The sequence below is a fragment of the Euprymna scolopes genome, chromosome 12, assembly GCF_053919585.1.
Source record: "Euprymna scolopes isolate OS-2025 chromosome 12, ASM5391958v1, whole genome shotgun sequence".
Lineage (NCBI taxonomy): Eukaryota > Metazoa > Mollusca > Cephalopoda > Sepiida > Sepiolidae > Euprymna > Euprymna scolopes.
This window is the reverse complement of record NC_136493.1, coordinates 11772017-11790166: the sequence shown is the minus strand read 5'-3', so window position 1 is coordinate 11790166 and position 18150 is coordinate 11772017. Positions and strand designations below refer to the sequence as shown.

At 33.8% G+C, this 18150-nt stretch overlaps 1 protein-coding gene across 2 annotated transcripts in view; it reads right to left on the bottom strand.

The window, feature by feature from the left end:
* Positions 1 to 17910, bottom strand: part of LOC145291188 (uncharacterized) — a 90481-nt gene extending 72571 nt beyond the window's left edge. Inside the window, exon 1 of one of the 2 annotated variants that reach the window (XM_080136767.1) lies at positions 17753 to 17910. The gene's annotated coding sequence lies outside the window, so the exon portion shown is untranslated. Of the gene's footprint in view, positions 1 to 17098; positions 17257 to 17752 lie in introns of those variants that run through there. The other variant, XM_080136766.1, reaches the window with a different exon arrangement.
* Between the last annotated feature and the right edge of the window lie 240 nt (positions 17911 to 18150).

Genomic DNA, 18150 nt, shown 5'->3' with positions numbered 1-18150 from the left:
AATTTCCTTCTTAAGTGACTGAAATCCAACCATGAACTTTAAAGCAAATAGATTAGATCAAAGTTGACATATTGTTACACATAAAAATTAAAACCATTACAAAGGATCACAACGGTTAAACTTTGTTTAGTATCACAAACACATTTTTATCAAAGATACCATAACTTGGTGTGTACCATCCCTAGGTGGAGAAATTTATGAAGCTAAAGTTCAAATACACAATGACCTTGACCTTGAAACACGGTGTGCACCATTCCTAGGTAGGGGACCATAATCATGCCAGGTTTGGTCATGATCAGTCCAATGTTGTGGACTGTAGGAGAGTTGTACACACAGACACACACAACGCTGCTACATATATAAATGCTTATATTTTTAAGTTAATCTGACATTTAATACAAATGCCAGTAGTATGAACTGAATTCTAAAGATTACAACAACAACAACAACCTGCATGAGACACATAGAGGGATAAAACATGTTATCATGGCAAAGACCGCTCAACTTGATAAGAATCTATGAATAAAAATAAGAGTTTATTCTTACAAACAAAATGGTTACTATAGCACACTCTTGGAGTGTTATCATCTCTCTAGATTGAAAATTCAAAGCACCATTATCAAGAAGTACGAGACACAATGTGTTCAGAATAAATAAAAAACTTGCAGAAAACAGTTAATTACTGAGAGAATGGAAAGAAATTGTTATAGATGTATCTAAAAATCCTCATATAAGGAAACATAAACAAAGGCTGAAGAGAATTCGACATAGGCGACCAACTATAGGTCCCTTAGTTTGGATTTGAAACTGACAGTACCAATGTTGTTCTGATCTTTTGTTACACTTATATAAATATTACATACTTATATTTTTAATTTTTCTTAATAATCTCAAGCACTCTGAAGTTCTCTCCAACTAACCTTACACATACACACACACATTATATATATATATATATATATATATATATATATATATATATATATATATATTAGTAATTTATAAAATATATATGGCGATTAAGCTACACTGAATACTGTTTTCACATTTTAAGGGTTTTAAAACCATAGGATTCTTTTTTGTTTACGTTTTCATTTTTAAGGAAGAAATTTGCTCGCCATCGCATTCGGCGTATTAGTTCATCTGTTTTTTGGATTAATTTAATAATATAGCTATGCTTGCTGGGTGTGGGGATGTTTTTTAGCGATGTTTCGAAATTGACTCTTTCCATATCTATTTTTAATGTGGTGAAATAAATTCTTTTGAAAGTGCTCGACTCTTTTAGGAGCTAAGTATAACTATTTCATTTATTCACATAAATTTACTATACGAAAGTATAGATTTATGCGTAAACTTTAAGTATTTACTTCAAAAGTGCTCAATACGTAGGTCTTCCTTAAAAATGAAAACGTAGCTTCTTTCTTAGAACTGCACACCTGTGGAACTCTCTTCCGTTTACCTGCTTTCCATTTGACTACAATATGGCCGCCTTCAAGTCCAATGTGAATAAATTCTTGATGAGTCGTTCCCCTTAAGTAATCCAAATTTACCAAATTTACACTTCTAACGATTACTATGATATTGTCCTTTTGATCACTGTACACTCTTTAACTTATCCTCGAGTGGCCTCTGGGCCTTCATAAGTGGACCTCTTCAGGCAACAATGCTTATTTACGAAAGCGGAATTCTCAATGAAAACCGAAAATCAAATTTTAGCAAAAGAAGGCTTTTTTTCTTTTCTTTTTTTTTTTTCTTTTTTTTTTTAAATTTGCATTGTTGCCTGAAAGAGGTCTCTAGTTGTTAAACACTAGAAGACCGAAACATGCTCATGACTGTATAGCAACAAATTAATGCTTATGTAAAGACAAATTGAAAATAGACAAACTGTCTAGCTATACCCAGTAGGTCTAGTATATTGTTAGATACTAGTTGTACCCAGCCATGTGCTGCTGTAGCTCATGTACACACGCAAACAAACACTACTGTAATAACTTTTTAATACAATTCTAAAAATAGCTTAGTTGCATAAACACAACATTTAGTTATAACATCTAAGAAGTATCTAATGGAAAATAAAAGCATTTTAGTCTATCATATGCACGCAAACAAGCATGACTGTAAGAACTTGTAAATACAATTCTAAAAAAAAAAGCATGGTTACCTAAGTGCATAAGAACAATGTTTAATATTGACATGTACGATTTATTGAATGAAAAATAAAAAGAATTTTAGGCTTTAAAACATGTCTGTTAGTGATGTCATGTTTTAATGTTAGGCAGTGTTCATTTATTTAGCAGAATTGAATTCCGGAATTTTTGCAACGGAGCCATTATTATTTATGAATCGGAAAAGGGAAAGCTTATGTTTATATGTTTATGGTCCAGTTACAATAGGTGTAACCACATTATCCATATAAAGTGTAGATTTCCTCCCAGTGTTGACTGGTGGTGGTAGGAGGACTAAATGTCTAAAGGGAAAAATTGGAACTCCTGTCGCGGTATGCTTCATAATGGTTCATATTCCGCTGTGCCAGTCATTATTTCCACTGTAAACAATAACACATACACCGCCTAGCAGCCTATAACGTCATTTCCGCTGAATGCTAAAAATAGTAATAACTCTTTTTTCGTTTTGATCGGATAAAAAAAAAGACTTAAATTCAACCTTTTCTACACTAAACAAAATAGAAGAGACTTTGTTTACGAAATGAATCAAAATTAAACAGAATAAATTCACTTTGGAAGCTCGATTTGTTGAGTGATTTACCAAGGAATTAATTCTACTTGTTTGTTTCCTTATTGAGAGCGGTGAATGTCATAACAAACTTATTGCATGAATACAGCATGTCTGTCACGAAAATTTCAATTCAGCCAAGGGAGCAAGGAGATTTTGGACCGCCCAGCCAGGACTTTCAGCAGGAGCAGCAGCAGATCAACGAACCCGAAAGCCTTTTGCATAAACTCAAAGTCTTTCCACAAACAGCCCTTTTTAGGGCTAACCTTCTGAATGTTTTACTTCCCCCCTTTTTTTCTTCTCCTTCACTGCCTGCTTGCTGCGTTCCTGAGACATCCCCGTGGTGCCTCCTGCTCCTGCAGCCTTCCAGCCCGTGGTACCTCTTACTCCTGCAAATTTCCAGCCCGTGGTGCTTCCTGCTCCTGCAGACTTCCAGCACCGGCCGACCTCAGGCTACCCACTCCACAAGCCTGTCGAAATCCAGTCTGCCTGTCAGATACCATCGACATCCGCCTCAGCAGCCTGCTGAAGGTCTCTCTGCCAGATATCATCCACGTCCACCTTAGCAGCCGCTGAAGGTCACTCCACCAGATACCACTGACGTCCACCTCAGCAGCCTGCAGAAGCTCTCCCTGCCAGAACCAGACATCCACTTCAGTAGCCAGACAAATAACCTTATTTTTTTGGACAATCGTTCCTTTTTGGGTTGTCAATAAACAAAGGTGGATCCTATTGTCCTTTTATACTAAACACTCTGCGTTTTGTCATTCTTTTTTTTTTTTGAAGTTCCCTTCCTTCATTTGTGTCTAATTTTGTTGTACGGTCAACCTGGTTTTTATAACTGGTTGTTAAACCCTCTACAACACTCTTTCCTATTGAGATGCTGTGATTGTGATGATGTTGCTCCTAGGATGCAATGTAGCATTTTAATATGACGATTAAATGTGTATAAAATGGTATTCTAAAGTTACAGGAGTGGCTAATAACCTAGACATATTGAATATGTAGGTGGTATCTGTTGTTGCAAACCTACAATACTTTGGTCCAGAGGGGAATTTCTGCAATCATTTTATTATATATATATATATATATAGGAGATACCATTTTTTGACTTTGACATTGGCTGAATAAAACTGCTTTCACACAAACATTTACAGCATTTGGAAACTACCATTTATCTTTTATATGACATTTATTTTTATGATAATATACAGTATATATTAATTGATAATTATGAAACGTGCTGTTCCACAACAAAACAAGTTTCACAGTTTTAAGTAATAGCATCCTACTTTCTTTAAACATACAAATATTTATAAATTTATCTTGTGATGTCATAATAGACCTACTTTATAATGACGTCATAAATGGTGAATGGTAACTTTTGGCAATATTTGAAAAAATAAGTTCATTTTGCAAACATTTTTTTCCATGTAAGTATATATATATTTTCTTTTGATAATAATCATTTGTGTTTTGTACATTTTTTTTTAATTATTATTTAGATCATACCCCTCCATTTATTACTTCCCTAATCACTTACCCTTTATTTATGTTATTCGCCCTTCCTCCCACTATCTGAAACATTCATGATTAGAAAGCAACGACTATTGAGTTATACAAGTGAAAATATTAATAAATTCCATTGCATATTTTTTTTATTCATATTATTTGGAGTATCCATGTGCTGTTCACACAACGGTTCGATCAATGTAACCTCTGATCTTCTTCCTGACGAACTTTGGAATCTACATAAAATATCAAATGGAACGGGAGTAGCATGTTCTTGTGCCATTAGCCTTGACTGAATAGTTCTCAACAATTTACAATTGTATTTTGAGTGTCGCTCGCACCCGCACTGAGGATTGAACCATCAGGCTCCTTAAGAGTGTTACTTACAACTGAATATTTACAAAAAACTTTATCCACTATTTTTGTTTTTCAAAGTACAATCTTACAACTTATCACTATTTATTACTACCCATGTGGATTAAATAAAAGGTTCCGTTCAAAATTACATGCAGAATCCAGAGTTTGACAAGATACACCTGAAGAAGGTCGGAGGTTGCATCGACTAAACCATTGTGCGAATAACACTCAAGATGAGGACAGTAGTCCAAATAAAACAAATAATACAAATTATTAATTCTCGTCTCAATAATTCAGGAACATAAAAATTTTTAATTCAATTTTTACGATATATCAAATCTTTTTTCTTTTTAATCATTCAAACGCCAAAATAATATACAATATATTGAACTTAAGTTGCTATTTTATCCAGGTGTTGGCGATAAATTTCCAAAGAGTATCCATGCATAATTGAGTATCCTAGATCCGAGGTAGGATTTGAAATTGGCACAGCAGATCCCATAATTTACAATATCCATCATTCATATTATTCTACAAGGACCCATGAAGTAATGCAAGTTGGTAAAATTTTGAAGTTACACTTTTCTGGAGGTTGAAGGTTCAATCCTAAGTGCAGAATTTTGAATTACTTAGGATTACTACCCAGTCATGACTGATGGTACAAATACATGTTACACCTGTGGATTAAATAAAGGGCTTCATTCAAAATTCTGTGTAGATTCCAGAGTTTGCTAAGGTACACCCGAAGAAGGTTGAAGGTTACATTGGCCGAAATATTGCACAAATAACACTCAAGATGAGAACAGCAGTCCAAATAATCTAAATTATCAACCTTCATCTCGAAAAGTTCAGAAACATAACAGCCATTATATAAATTATGCACATCCTTCATGTACCATAAACTATAAAAACCAATTTTTTTTTTTTTTTTTACATTGTCACCTCTTATCAAGGCCCGGAGGCCACTCGAGGATAAGAGTTATTGAGTGTATAATACTCAATGGGATAATATCGTAGCAGTCATTAGTAATGGAAATTTGGTAAATTGTATTAAGGGGGCAGTTCATCAAGAATTTGTTTATGTTGGACTTGAAAACAACCAAGTTGTAGTCAGCTGGGAAACAGGCAAACGGAAAAGAGTTCCACAGGCGTGCACTTCTAAGAAAGAAACTTTGTTCATGGAATCTATGTTTTGATTTAGGCACAGATAAAGAGTGGGGAAAATTATTGATAGTGGTTCAGCTAGACAAGTGTTTTTCATGAAAGATTGGAGCTCAGATGAGCACTTACCATGGAAATAATGATAAAATGAAGACAGGCTCGCAATGTTCTTTAATTACACACAATCCACACAAAAAAAAAAGTAAAAAACTTAAAACTTCTTTATTATGAGAAAGCAGCTGTATTTACCTGGCGTTGCCTGGGAGGAAGTATTAAAGAAAAATAATCTAAAATAACCATATTTACATCGTTTGGACAGTGGACCTGAATGAGAATCACCTCCCCTCCCCATAATTTTAACCTGTATTCTGCAGTTGGTATTTTTTTATGACTTAATCCAGCATGGTATAACCCCTCCCCCAACCTCCCCATGTTAAAAATGGCTTTCAGAATAAACACCCCCAACCTCAAAAACTATTGATACTAAAACTATTGATACTATACTAAAACATACTATAAAAATTATAAAGGGGGGGGGGTCGCTCAAGTCTTCTGTTTGGACGACTGTTTTCATTTTGGATGTTATTCTTACAACATTTTGGCTAATATAATCTCCAACATTCTTCTGATGCATCCTGTCAAATGTTGAAATTTTAAAGTTCAATATAAAGATTCCCAAGTTTGACAAAATGTACGTGAAGAAGATGGTTAAATAGGCTGAAATGTTGTGAGAATCGAAGATGAAAACAATGGTTTAAATAATCAAAATAATCCAAATTGTCAATCCTTATCTCCAAAATTCTGAAGCAGACGTGTTTTTTTTTTGCAAGGGAATCACCACTTATCAAGGCCCAGAGGCCACTCGAGGATAAGTGTTAAAGAGTGTACAGTGATCAAAAGGACAATATCATAGTAATCATTAGAAGTGTAAATTTGGTAAATTTGGATTACTTAATGGGAACGACTCATCAAGAATTTATTCACATTGGACTTGAAGGCGGCCATATTGTAGTCAAATGGAAAGCAGGTAAACGAAAGAGAGTTCCACAGGTGTGCAGTTCTAAGAAAGAAGCTTTGTTCATGGAATCTACATTTAGGTTTAGGCACAGATAAAGACTGAGGGAAATTATTGGTAGTGTTTTCAGCCAAACGTGTGTTTCTCGTGAATGTTTGGCGAGGGGGGACCATAGATTGGAGCTTAGACGAGCACTTGCCATGAAAATAACGATAAAACAGAGACAGGCTTGCAACGCCTCTTCTGTAAGAAAGAGGTTGCAGGAAAGAGAAAAGGGCATCCTCCACTAGGCTACGAAGTCTATTTGGAACTCTGTCAAGGCAGGATAAGATCATAGCAGCACCTGCCCAGATGTGACAGCAATACTTCATCCTTGGTTATAATTTGATTTAATAAGATTTTTTAAATTTGTTTTAGTAAAGCATTCTTTAACCTTGGTAGGCAATCGTGAATGATTTTTCAATAAAAACACTGATTCCCATCACCTACCTGGGTTAACATGAGGAAGGACATCCGCCCTATAAAAATCTCACCTTAACTAAGCAGATGATTTCCAAAGAAAATTTGTTGCAGTTCAGGATAGGTAGTTTAAATAATGACCAGATTAGAGATAAGTTAGCTTAGAAATAAATTTCAAAAAGCCATCCAACACATGCCAACAAGTAAAACAGATGTTAAACCGAATGATGATGATGATGATGATGATGATGATGATGATGATGATTATAATTATCTTTTGACTTTTGATTTTAATATTTTGGGTAAAAAAAATGGCCGCTGAGTTCTTAGAATGTGTGCAACAAGTCTTGTAAATAATAATGATTTCATGCTGACTCAAGAAATAACAATATTCCAACATGTCATGAAGTTGTCTGACAATTTCGAAACAATTCAATGGATTGCTAAGCACCGGTTAATAGCCAATTCTTGGAGGTGTGAAATCTTTAATTTGCTACGCATACTGAACTGTTATTTGCAGTCAACTGATGGTTGGAGATGGAAAAGTTCAAAAGATGGATTTTGTCCTTCAATTTTGAGTAACATAAACTTTCCTTATAAACAATTATCTTTATAATTTATATATGAAGTAAAAATTTCTTTCAGTTTCAGTTTTTATATAAAACTTGAACTTGGCGGCCATTTTCTTTGCAGACCGTTGTGTCTACACATTATCAATATTTGATAAAGGACAAAATTCTGTTTAAATGTATGTATGTCTGCCTAAAACTTTCCACAGAGGTGACGGATTGGATTTTCACAAAATCGGTATCGTTTCAAAGCTTGGACGACAAATATCGAAAAATTGGCTAAAAACAGTAATTCCTTCACCTTCAACTGGGAATTTTTCTACAGGGAGGGGTAGCAAAAAATCGTTCCTTCATGACAATTTAGCCAAACATGCATGCGCAAAAAATGTTCTTTCTTGAATTAGTTTAAATATAAAAAAACAACCTAACTTTGCGATCATAGACAAGTCGTTATATTGGCAGTGTCGTTTATCTTCAGATTGCACCTTCGAGCCTAGATATTAGATTTTTTTTTCTCGATTTTTAAAGTGTTAATATTGAAACCGGGTTATTTATACCATTTTTACATTTTTTAATTTTATTTTTCCATCACGTTCGCTGTTTTTTTTTTGGGGGGGGGGTGTTCCGATTTTTTAAGAAGTTTTAACATTTAAACAGAGTTATTTATTCCATTTCTTTTTCGTTCGCTTATTTTTTTTGATTTGTTTTTCCGATTTAAAAAATAAAAGTTACAATATTTAAACAGGGTTATTACGCTTGCTTATTCTTTATTTCCATTTTGTTTTGATTTGAGTCTCTAGCAAACTATTCAGCCAATTTTGAGTCTAAACATTTGAAATTTTAGATGTAGGTTACCCGGACAGGAGTCAAACTTTTTAATATATATATACATATGCACATAAAGTTATGAACAGTACATAGGGCCCAAGTAAAGCCGGGCTGAACTGCTAATCTTATAAAAAACATGGTTTGGTCCATTTTATAGCATATATTATTATCCATGATTTGGTTTGGTTTATTTTACAATATATCTGCTATACAGCATATCTTACAAAATTGATTTATGAATTAAATTCTTGAATTTAATTGCATTGATTCAACATTTTTTCATAATCCACTGAATAATTTATCAAATTAAACTTTAATAAAGTGTTGCATTGGTCACAAATAAAAAAAAAATGTAACTCTAAATTTAATATTTATCTAAAATAATATCAATTTTTGTCCAAATACAAGAAGCATTCCAAAAGTAATGCCTCCTATTTTTTATTCCGCCCAAATGGATCAGAGGGATTGCAAATTGCATTGTTATAACGACTGAACTTATGCATTCATGACTTGAAAGTTTCATCACTCTATTTCAGGTACTGACGATGTGAGATTCTAAAAAAGTAACAGCTGTCATGGACATGCATCAGAAACAGAGGTGTGGCATTGAATTCTTGGCAAAAGTGTATCGAGAACAGTGATAACCATGGAGAAAAATAAATTCTGGAACACAAAAGGTCACTCGTTTTAATAGAACCACTCCCGTCTTCATGGGTCTTCAACTTTGAATTTAAAAAAAAATAGGAGGCTTTACTTCTGGAACTACCCTCGTATACAAGTAGAATTTTCTATTTTAACAACAATTTCAGCAAATTAACTTTTTCATTTTCCATATCGACAAAACTATTATGCAAACGCAAATCAATTTTCATGTTGATTTTTAAAAAATTTTTTTTTACAAAGGAATCACCACTTATCAAAGCCCAGAAGCCACTCGAGGATACCTTAAAGAGTGAACAGTGGTCAAAAGGACAATATCATAGTAATCATTACAAGTGTAAATTTAGTAAATTGGATTACTTAACGGGAAGAGCTCATCAAGAACTTGTTTACATTGGACTTGAAGACAAACATATTGTAGTCAGCTGAAAAGCAGGTAAACGGAAAAGAGTTCCACAGGTGTGCAGTTCTTAAAAAGAAGCTTTGTTCATGGAATCTACACTTAGGTTTAGGCACAGATAAAGAGTGGAGGAACATTGATAGTGTTTACAGCCAAACGAGTGTTTCTCGTGAATGTTTGGCGAGGGGGGGGGGCATAGATTGGAGCTTAGACAAGCACTTGCCATTGATGTTAAGATCTTGAAACTTTATTACATTGTTAGATTGGATTTTAGAAAAAAAGCAAATTGTTTGCATGCTTAACAAACACCAGGTCAATTGTACCTACCATTTTTAACAAAAAATTAATCTACAGTCGTGTTTAATAGTCATTTAAAATGATGATGTACAAATCCGCATGGAAAATTAGATGGAAGGTCATGTCAAGAATAATAATGAACAATTCTAAAATACAATGGACAATTTTTGTTTTTATATAAAACAAGTTTAACCCATTTTATATAGAATTTTTTATAATGATTTGACCTACTGTATCTTCAAACTCTTCAGGAATATTTAAAAAAAAAATTTTTTTTAATTTAATTTTTTTTTTATCAAACATTTTATTTATTTATTATTTTCTTTAATTAAACATTTTATTTATTTTTTTTATCTAAAAAATATTTTCTTTTATTCATGTTCACCCCTGACAAAGCATATGGCCACTTGGACGAAAGGGGCTACTATTTGGGGCCATGTCTGGGAAAGATTAACAAGATATTTGTTTATGTTACGTTTAAACTTCTGCATATCAGTACAGCCAGGGAAGCAGGCAGCAGAAGGGAATTCCAAAGTCTAATAGTTTCTTCTCTCAAATAGCTAGAATAGAAAATTTTCTGGCATTTAGGGACAACAACAGTGAAGGGGTGAGATCTTATTGCTAAAGGAGTTTGTCGGGATATGTACGTCGAGGGGGTACAAGTGAAACCAGTTCATCAGAACACATTCCATTAAAATATTTGTAAAACAGGCACAATGATGTGACAATGAGGCAGGGACTGGAGCTTAGTTGATAGTGGGATCGATCCAAGAGTGAGAGACTAGTGGTAGATGCACCAGCCCAGATGTGGCAACAATACTCCATGCATTGGCGAATGGTGGCCTTGTAGAGGTACAGGATACTCTCATTTTATTTTCATTTGTAGGTGTGTGTGTGTGTGTGTGCGTGGAGGGAGGGTATTTGTTTAAATTTAATGTAAATTCATTTTTAATAGAAATAATTTAAGAATGAAATTACCCTATATGACTCTTCTCTCCTTTTACAATTATCTGCATAATCCGATTCTTGCAAACCACATTAACAATCACATATGATCAACTTTTTAATTAAAAAGGACTATCAAAATAATATAAAATAATCGTTTTTCTTTTTGGTAATAAACTACAACTTACACCGGCCATTAAACTGCACATCTTTAGAAACTGACAAAGTTATGCCATGCTCACTGGTCGACAAGTGGAATCATGAAAGACTAGCTATATCATGCAACCTTGCCTAGTCTGTCATGTTTGGACTGTTATGATTCAAGATACGGTGCACACCTCAGAAGCAACTAGTGTAACACAACCAGATTTTGCTCAGAGTGGGAATTTATAATTTTGGGAAATTATTTAACTAGGGAGGGAGGTGCGTGGCTTGCCAGGTTATAAAATACACTTAAATATATTTAAATTCATACGGATTTTGTATTTATTATTACAGAAGTAAAAATATGTCGGCAAGTTAAAATGAAAATTTTGCATTCCAACTTGCCGTTATATGTCTGTGTTATTTAGTCATCCAAATATTTTACTCGTTCCAAACCATTCTTCTTGCATAAATTACTATTTCCTGTTAATTTCAATGTTGTGTGATCAGTAGTTTAAGAGTTTATTAGTTAAATATTTACTGACAGACACACATACATCTTTTGTTTTATTTATATAGATGTATTATGAAATATGTATTTTCTGAAAAGTTAGGAGAATCAAATAAAAATTTTTTTTTTAAATCGAAGTAACAATATCAAGCAGTTCAATTTTGAGAGTGGTTCAAAGTTGGCCGATTGGCATAAATATAACATACAATGATTATCACATGGGGATAAGAAGAAACGTTTGCTACTTATTCTCATTTTTGTTTTTTTTGTTTTAAACTGATAGAAAAAAAATCTAAAATCTATTTTAAAATATGTTTCTCTATCTTTTCAAATACTAGCGGGCTTTGCCAGGTCGTAAAATACACTTAAATATGATACTTTAATTTGCACAGATTTCGTATATAGTCATTATAGTCATGATTTCAAAAGTAATAAAAAAAAAAGGTATTTTGGTGCCATCAGCTAGAATCGAAACCGAAAGCAAAACTGTAGCATTCAAAGCTGATAAAGTTACCACTGTACCAACATGACATGCATATGAACTGATTAAAAATAAACTAAAATGAATGTACAAAATGTATGACTTTTTTTTTTTTTCAATTTTGACCCCTTAAAAACTATATTAACCAACTAACGACCCATAAAAATCCAATCATTTGAGGATCCTAGCGCCGCCCTGTGATTTTCAGGTTCGGAAGAGATACAGTTTAAAAATATGGAGAAAGACATAGTGAGTTTTATAAATTAGATGAACTAAAAACAAAAACGTAATTTAACATATTACTGAATTTTTTAGATGAGGATTGATAATCGGTATTATTTGGATTGTTGGGAGTGCTGTTCTCATCATAGGTGTTATTCTCATAATGTTTTGGTTGATGTAATGTCCGACTTTTTTCAAGGGCATCTTTACAATGGCTCTTATTGGTAGTGGAAAGAATGTTTTTGTTTTTTTATTCAACAAACCATAGTTGTTAGAATTTAAAATATATTTATAAATAATCCAAATAATACATCACATCAATCTTTATCTAAAAAATTCAGAAACATATCAAATCGATATGAACCAGATTTAATGTAGAAAATAAAAACGAGAATTATTACGAAAACAGAAACAACTCTGTTCTTTCCGTTTCATAAACATATCGCTCATTTTCAATTCTAATGATGATGGTTCATTAACAAAAGCATACTTTATCTTTTTCACCCTTCACCAATAAGAGCCATTGTTAAGATGCACCTGACGAAGGTCAGAGGTCACATCAATCAAAACATTGTAAGAATAACACTCAAGATGAGAACAGTGGTCGGAACCATCTCTGCCTTATTATTTTCATGGCAAGTGCTCGTCTGAGCTCCAATCTATGGTCTCCACTTGCCAAACTTTCACGAGAAACACTCGTCTAGCTGTAAACACTATCAATAATTTCCCCCACTCTTTATCTGTACCTAAACCTAAATGTAGATTCCATGAACAAAGTTTCTTTCTTAGAAGTGCACACCTGTGGAACTGTATTCCGTTTGCCTGCTTTCTAGCAGACTACAATATGGTTGTCTTTAAGTCTAATGTAAACAAGTTCTTGATGAGCCGTTCCACTTTAAGTTAACAAATTTACCGAATTTCCATTTCTAACGATTACTATATTGTCCAATTGACTACTGTACACTCTTTAACCCTTAGCCTTGAGTGGGCTCTGGGCCTTGATAAGTGGTGATGCCTACGTACAAAAAAAAAAAAAAACATGCGAAAGAATTTGTTTTAAAGTTGTGTGGATGAAAATAAACAGACGAACAGTCTGTAGTGGAATGAGGATGTAAATGGATCGCAACATTCAACGCTGCAAAGATTAAACTTTCTTTTCTTTTACAATTACAAGAAACCATTCTCAACAACTAATTGCCATGATTACACTACCCGAAAGCTCTTTGTTCAAACGCCTCGGCTTAACATTAACACAAAACATGAATTGAAACAAATACATTGAGGGCATTGCCAAGGTTGCTGTGAAGGTGGGCTCTCGCTATCGTGCTAGAAAAATACTCACACCTGAAAGTATCCTATATCTCTACAAAGCCACCATTCAACCATGCATAAAGTATTGTTGACACACCTGAGTTGGTGCATGTACCACAAGTCTCTTGCTCCTAGACAGGCTTCAGAAAAGACTCTCCAACCTAACAGGTCGCACACAAGCAACCAAACTTCAACTTTAAGTCTAATGTAAACAAGTTCTTGATGAGCCGTTCCACTTTAAGTTAACAAATTTACCGAATTTCCATTTCTAACGATTACTATATTGTCCAATTGACTACTGTACACTCTTTAACCCTTAGCCTTGAGTGGGCTCTGGGCCTTGATAAGTGGTGATGCCTACGTACAAAAAAAAAAAAAAACATGCGAAAGAATTTGTTTTAAAGTTGTGTGGATGAAAATAAACAGACGAACAGTCTGTAGTGGAATGAGGATGTAAATGGATCGCAACATTCAACGCTGCAAAGATTAAACTTTCTTTTCTTTTACAATTACAAGAAACCATTCTCAACAACTAATTGCCATGATTACACTACCCGAAAGCTCTTTGTTCAAACGCCTCGGCTTAACATTAACACAAAACATGAATTGAAACAAATACATTGAGGGCATTGCCAAGGTTGCTGTGAAGGTGGGCTCTCGCTATCGTGCTAGAAAAATACTCACACCTGAAAGTATCCTATATCTCTACAAAGCCACCATTCAACCATGCATAAAGTATTGTTGACACACCTGAGTTGGTGCATGTACCACAAGTCTCTTGCTCCTAGACAGGCTTCAGAAAAGACTCTCCAACCTAACAGGTCGCACACAAGCAACCAAACTTCAACTTCTGCCCCATCGCCGAAATGTTGCGTATTTTCTAAGTATTTTTATGAAATGTTGTCCGACGAACTCAAAGCACTTGTACCTCCCTCCTTGCCGTAAATACCCTCGACTAACCCAACAAGCAGCAAAATCCCACTCCTTCAGTCTTGAGATCCCTAGATGCCATAAAGCCTTCTACTCTAATACTTCCTTCTCTCAAACTGCTAAACTTTGGAATTCCCTCTCTGTTTCCTTGACTGTACTAACATACAAAATTTCAAGTGCAGTGTAAACAGACATCTTGTTGCTTAACTCCTTACATAGCATCTCCATAGATTTGGTCCCAAGTAGTAGCCCCTTATTCCCTATTGTTTTCACTGGTCGCCATGTTTATTTATGTGCACACGCATTCGATTTTTGAGTGATTATCAAGGCTCGACTGAGACCACCCTCTTGTTTTTTATTGACAGTCTTTACACTATCTTTATTTTTAATTAAAATGCTTTAAAATAAGTTAAAACACAAAAAAAAAATCAATGTAGGTAGAAGAGTAACATCTACGGCCTTTGGTAACATTTATTTGTGTTTTGTAAACTATTCTGAAAAATCATCCTGAAATCAACAAACTTAATGATTACTTTGAAATATGTTTAGGTTGAAAATAGTTTAAATAGAAAAATAAAAACATTCAAAGCTAGCAGGAATTGAAACAAATACATTGAAGACATTGCCAAGGCTGCTGCAAAGGTTTGCTCGCTTTACCGTGTTAGAAAATAACTCACATTAAAGCATCCTATATTTTTACAAAGCCACAATTTGCCCATGCATGGAATATTGCTGGTGCATCTTTTTTTATTATTATTTATTGCTTTTATACCTCAGACAAGGTACAGTGTCACTTGGATGTAAGGGACTACTATTTGGGAAAACATTTGCAGGGATACTATGTAGGGAGTTGAGCAGCAAGATGTCTGTTCACATTACACTTGAACTTCTGCATGTCAGTACAGTCGGGGAAGCAGGGACCGGGAGGGAATTCCAAAGTCTAGCAGTTTGAGGGCAGAAACTATTAGAATAGAAAATTTTCCAGCACCTAGGGATCACAACAATCTCTACCGCTGGTTTCTCCCTCTTGTGATAAAAAAAACAAAAAAAAACAGTCTTATATGTCCCGCACTATCAACCAAGCTCCAACCTCTGTCGCATCGCCACAATGCTGTATCGCTCTGTGCCTATTTTACAAATACTTTAGCGGAATGTGTTCTGATGGACTCATACCACTAATGCCCCCAACAAACTCAACAAGCAGCAAAATCCCACCTCTTCACTACTGAGGTCTCTAGACACCGGAAACCCTACTTCCAGTAGTTTCTTCCCTCGAACTGATACTTTGAAATTCCCTCCATCTTTCCTACTTTCCGACTGCATAAACCTGCTAATGTTTAGATATAAACAGACATCGGTAAATTTTTAGATTAGGTCCACCCACCTCCACAATTTTCTTTTAAATGACGACTATTATAGGTTTTCGACTATTGCTGAATACGGAAATCGCATTGAAATTTTGCAGAAATAAGTAGTTATCGAGATATAAAAAGTTGTATTATACATTGTATTTTTTGGCGGCCATCTACATAAACAAATCTACGCGCGTAACAAAGATGGCCGCCAAAGAATACAATGCATAATACAACTTTTTATATCTCGATAACTACTTATTTCTGCAAAATTTCAATGCGATTTTCATATTCAGCATAGTCGAAAACTTATAAAAGTCGTCATTTAAAAGAAAATTGTGGAGGTCTGGACCTCATTTAAAATAATACCCAGACATCTTGAATTGCTGCGCATTTTTTTTTTTTTTTTTTTTTAATAATTCACCACAAACAAAGCACCGATCCACTTAGTCGAGGGGCTACTATTTGAGAACAGATTTGCAGGGATATTATTTAGGGAGTTGTAAGATGCCTTACACTTGAATTTCTGCATGTCAGTTGAGTACAGTCAAGGAAGCAGAAGCCCGGGAGGGGATTTCAAAGTGCAGAAGTCCGAGGAAAAAGCTATTTGAGTAGAAGACTCTACGACATCTAGGGATTTCTACAGTATAGGGGTGGGATTTTGCGGCTTGTCGGGTTTGTCGTCGAGGGAGTACTAGTGCTTTGAGTTCGTCAGAGCACTTGCAATGGCATTGAAAGAATGCCACGTTTCGGCGATATGGAACAGTCCTCTGGTAGACACGATCCCAAATAGTAACCCCCTTTATGTCCAATTGGCAATATGCCTTGTTTGTGGTGAAAAGGTACAAAAAATAAATAAATAAAATAATAAATAAAAAAAAAATCGCGCATACAAAACAAAACAATGTCTTCTCATAAAAAAAATGTCAAGTTAGCAGAATTACATATTTAAAACGAATGTTTCTCATGATCTCAAAGCAAACCTTTCAATTATATAATTTCTTTATCAAATCAATTTATAAACAAGCTATAAAAGAATATCACAAATCGAATGTTGATCACAACGTTGTTTTTTTTTAGTTATTAAAACGAAGATAACAAATCAAACGACAAAAAAAAATATGGTTAACTGAACTCTGAACGATGTAGTCTTTCAAACGTTAATAAACAATTCAATGACATTACTAAAAATATACAGCACGTTAACTTACCCGTATAAATCACAGACGTAACATATTTTTTATAAGATAAAATACGAATTTGCATCGCTAGTTTGTTAGTTTGTTTTTTGTTATTCTTTTCAGAAAGAAAAATATTCAATGTTAAAATGGCGACGGTAGAAACATTTGCCGGAAGTGACTGCTAGTCTAAAAATATCATAAGTCCGCACTGAATACATTTGATTTTTCACGTTAAAAGTTTCTTTTAAAAGAAATAAAAAAAAATTAGATTTTTTTATTTGTTAAAAAAAAAATAAGTTCACTTTTATTTATCAGACAAAATATTTAAGCCGTTAATTAATTTATCCAACATTGCTAATATTTAGTATAAAATGCGGAGCTAAATATTTATTTCAAATTTAAAAAATACTGATCAATACACTACGAAATGCTATTTTTATTTGTTGATTTTATTTAACCTAAATAGAAATCTTTCTATTTTATAAAACGTACAATAAAACTTTGCAAATAAGTTCCTGATTCCGTCAGTTATGTCAGCACGTGGTAGACCGCGCGCACGTAATAGTACAAATTTTGGTTTTTAAATTCAACATAATTTTTTTTTTAAATACAGAAAAATTAGTACTTGTTTGTATTGGTAATCTTTTAAGCCAATACATATCAAGTGAAAACATTATTACGTACCTACATGCCATGATGAAATTAGTATAAAATCCAAATATTACGAAAACTTAATCCGTAGGAGATGTGCGTGCGAGATGTATTTTTTTAACAACAACAACAACAAAAAAATCATTCACAATTACGATAATTAAAAAAATGGCTGAACCTTGAGTTGTGTTATTTAAATCGAGGGTTATTTCCCTTGCTTTTCATCCTGACTTGGTTCTACATTTTAAAACATAAGATAAAATTCGATAATTTAATAAATTCTAGTTTTACTTGCAATTACTTTTCTAATGTGTCATTTTTCGTAATTTTTTGGAATTTATGATAATTTCGTCATTACAAGTAAGTACGTAATAATATTTTCATTTGAAATGCGTTGGTTCAAAAGATCACCAATATAAACAAGCACAGAA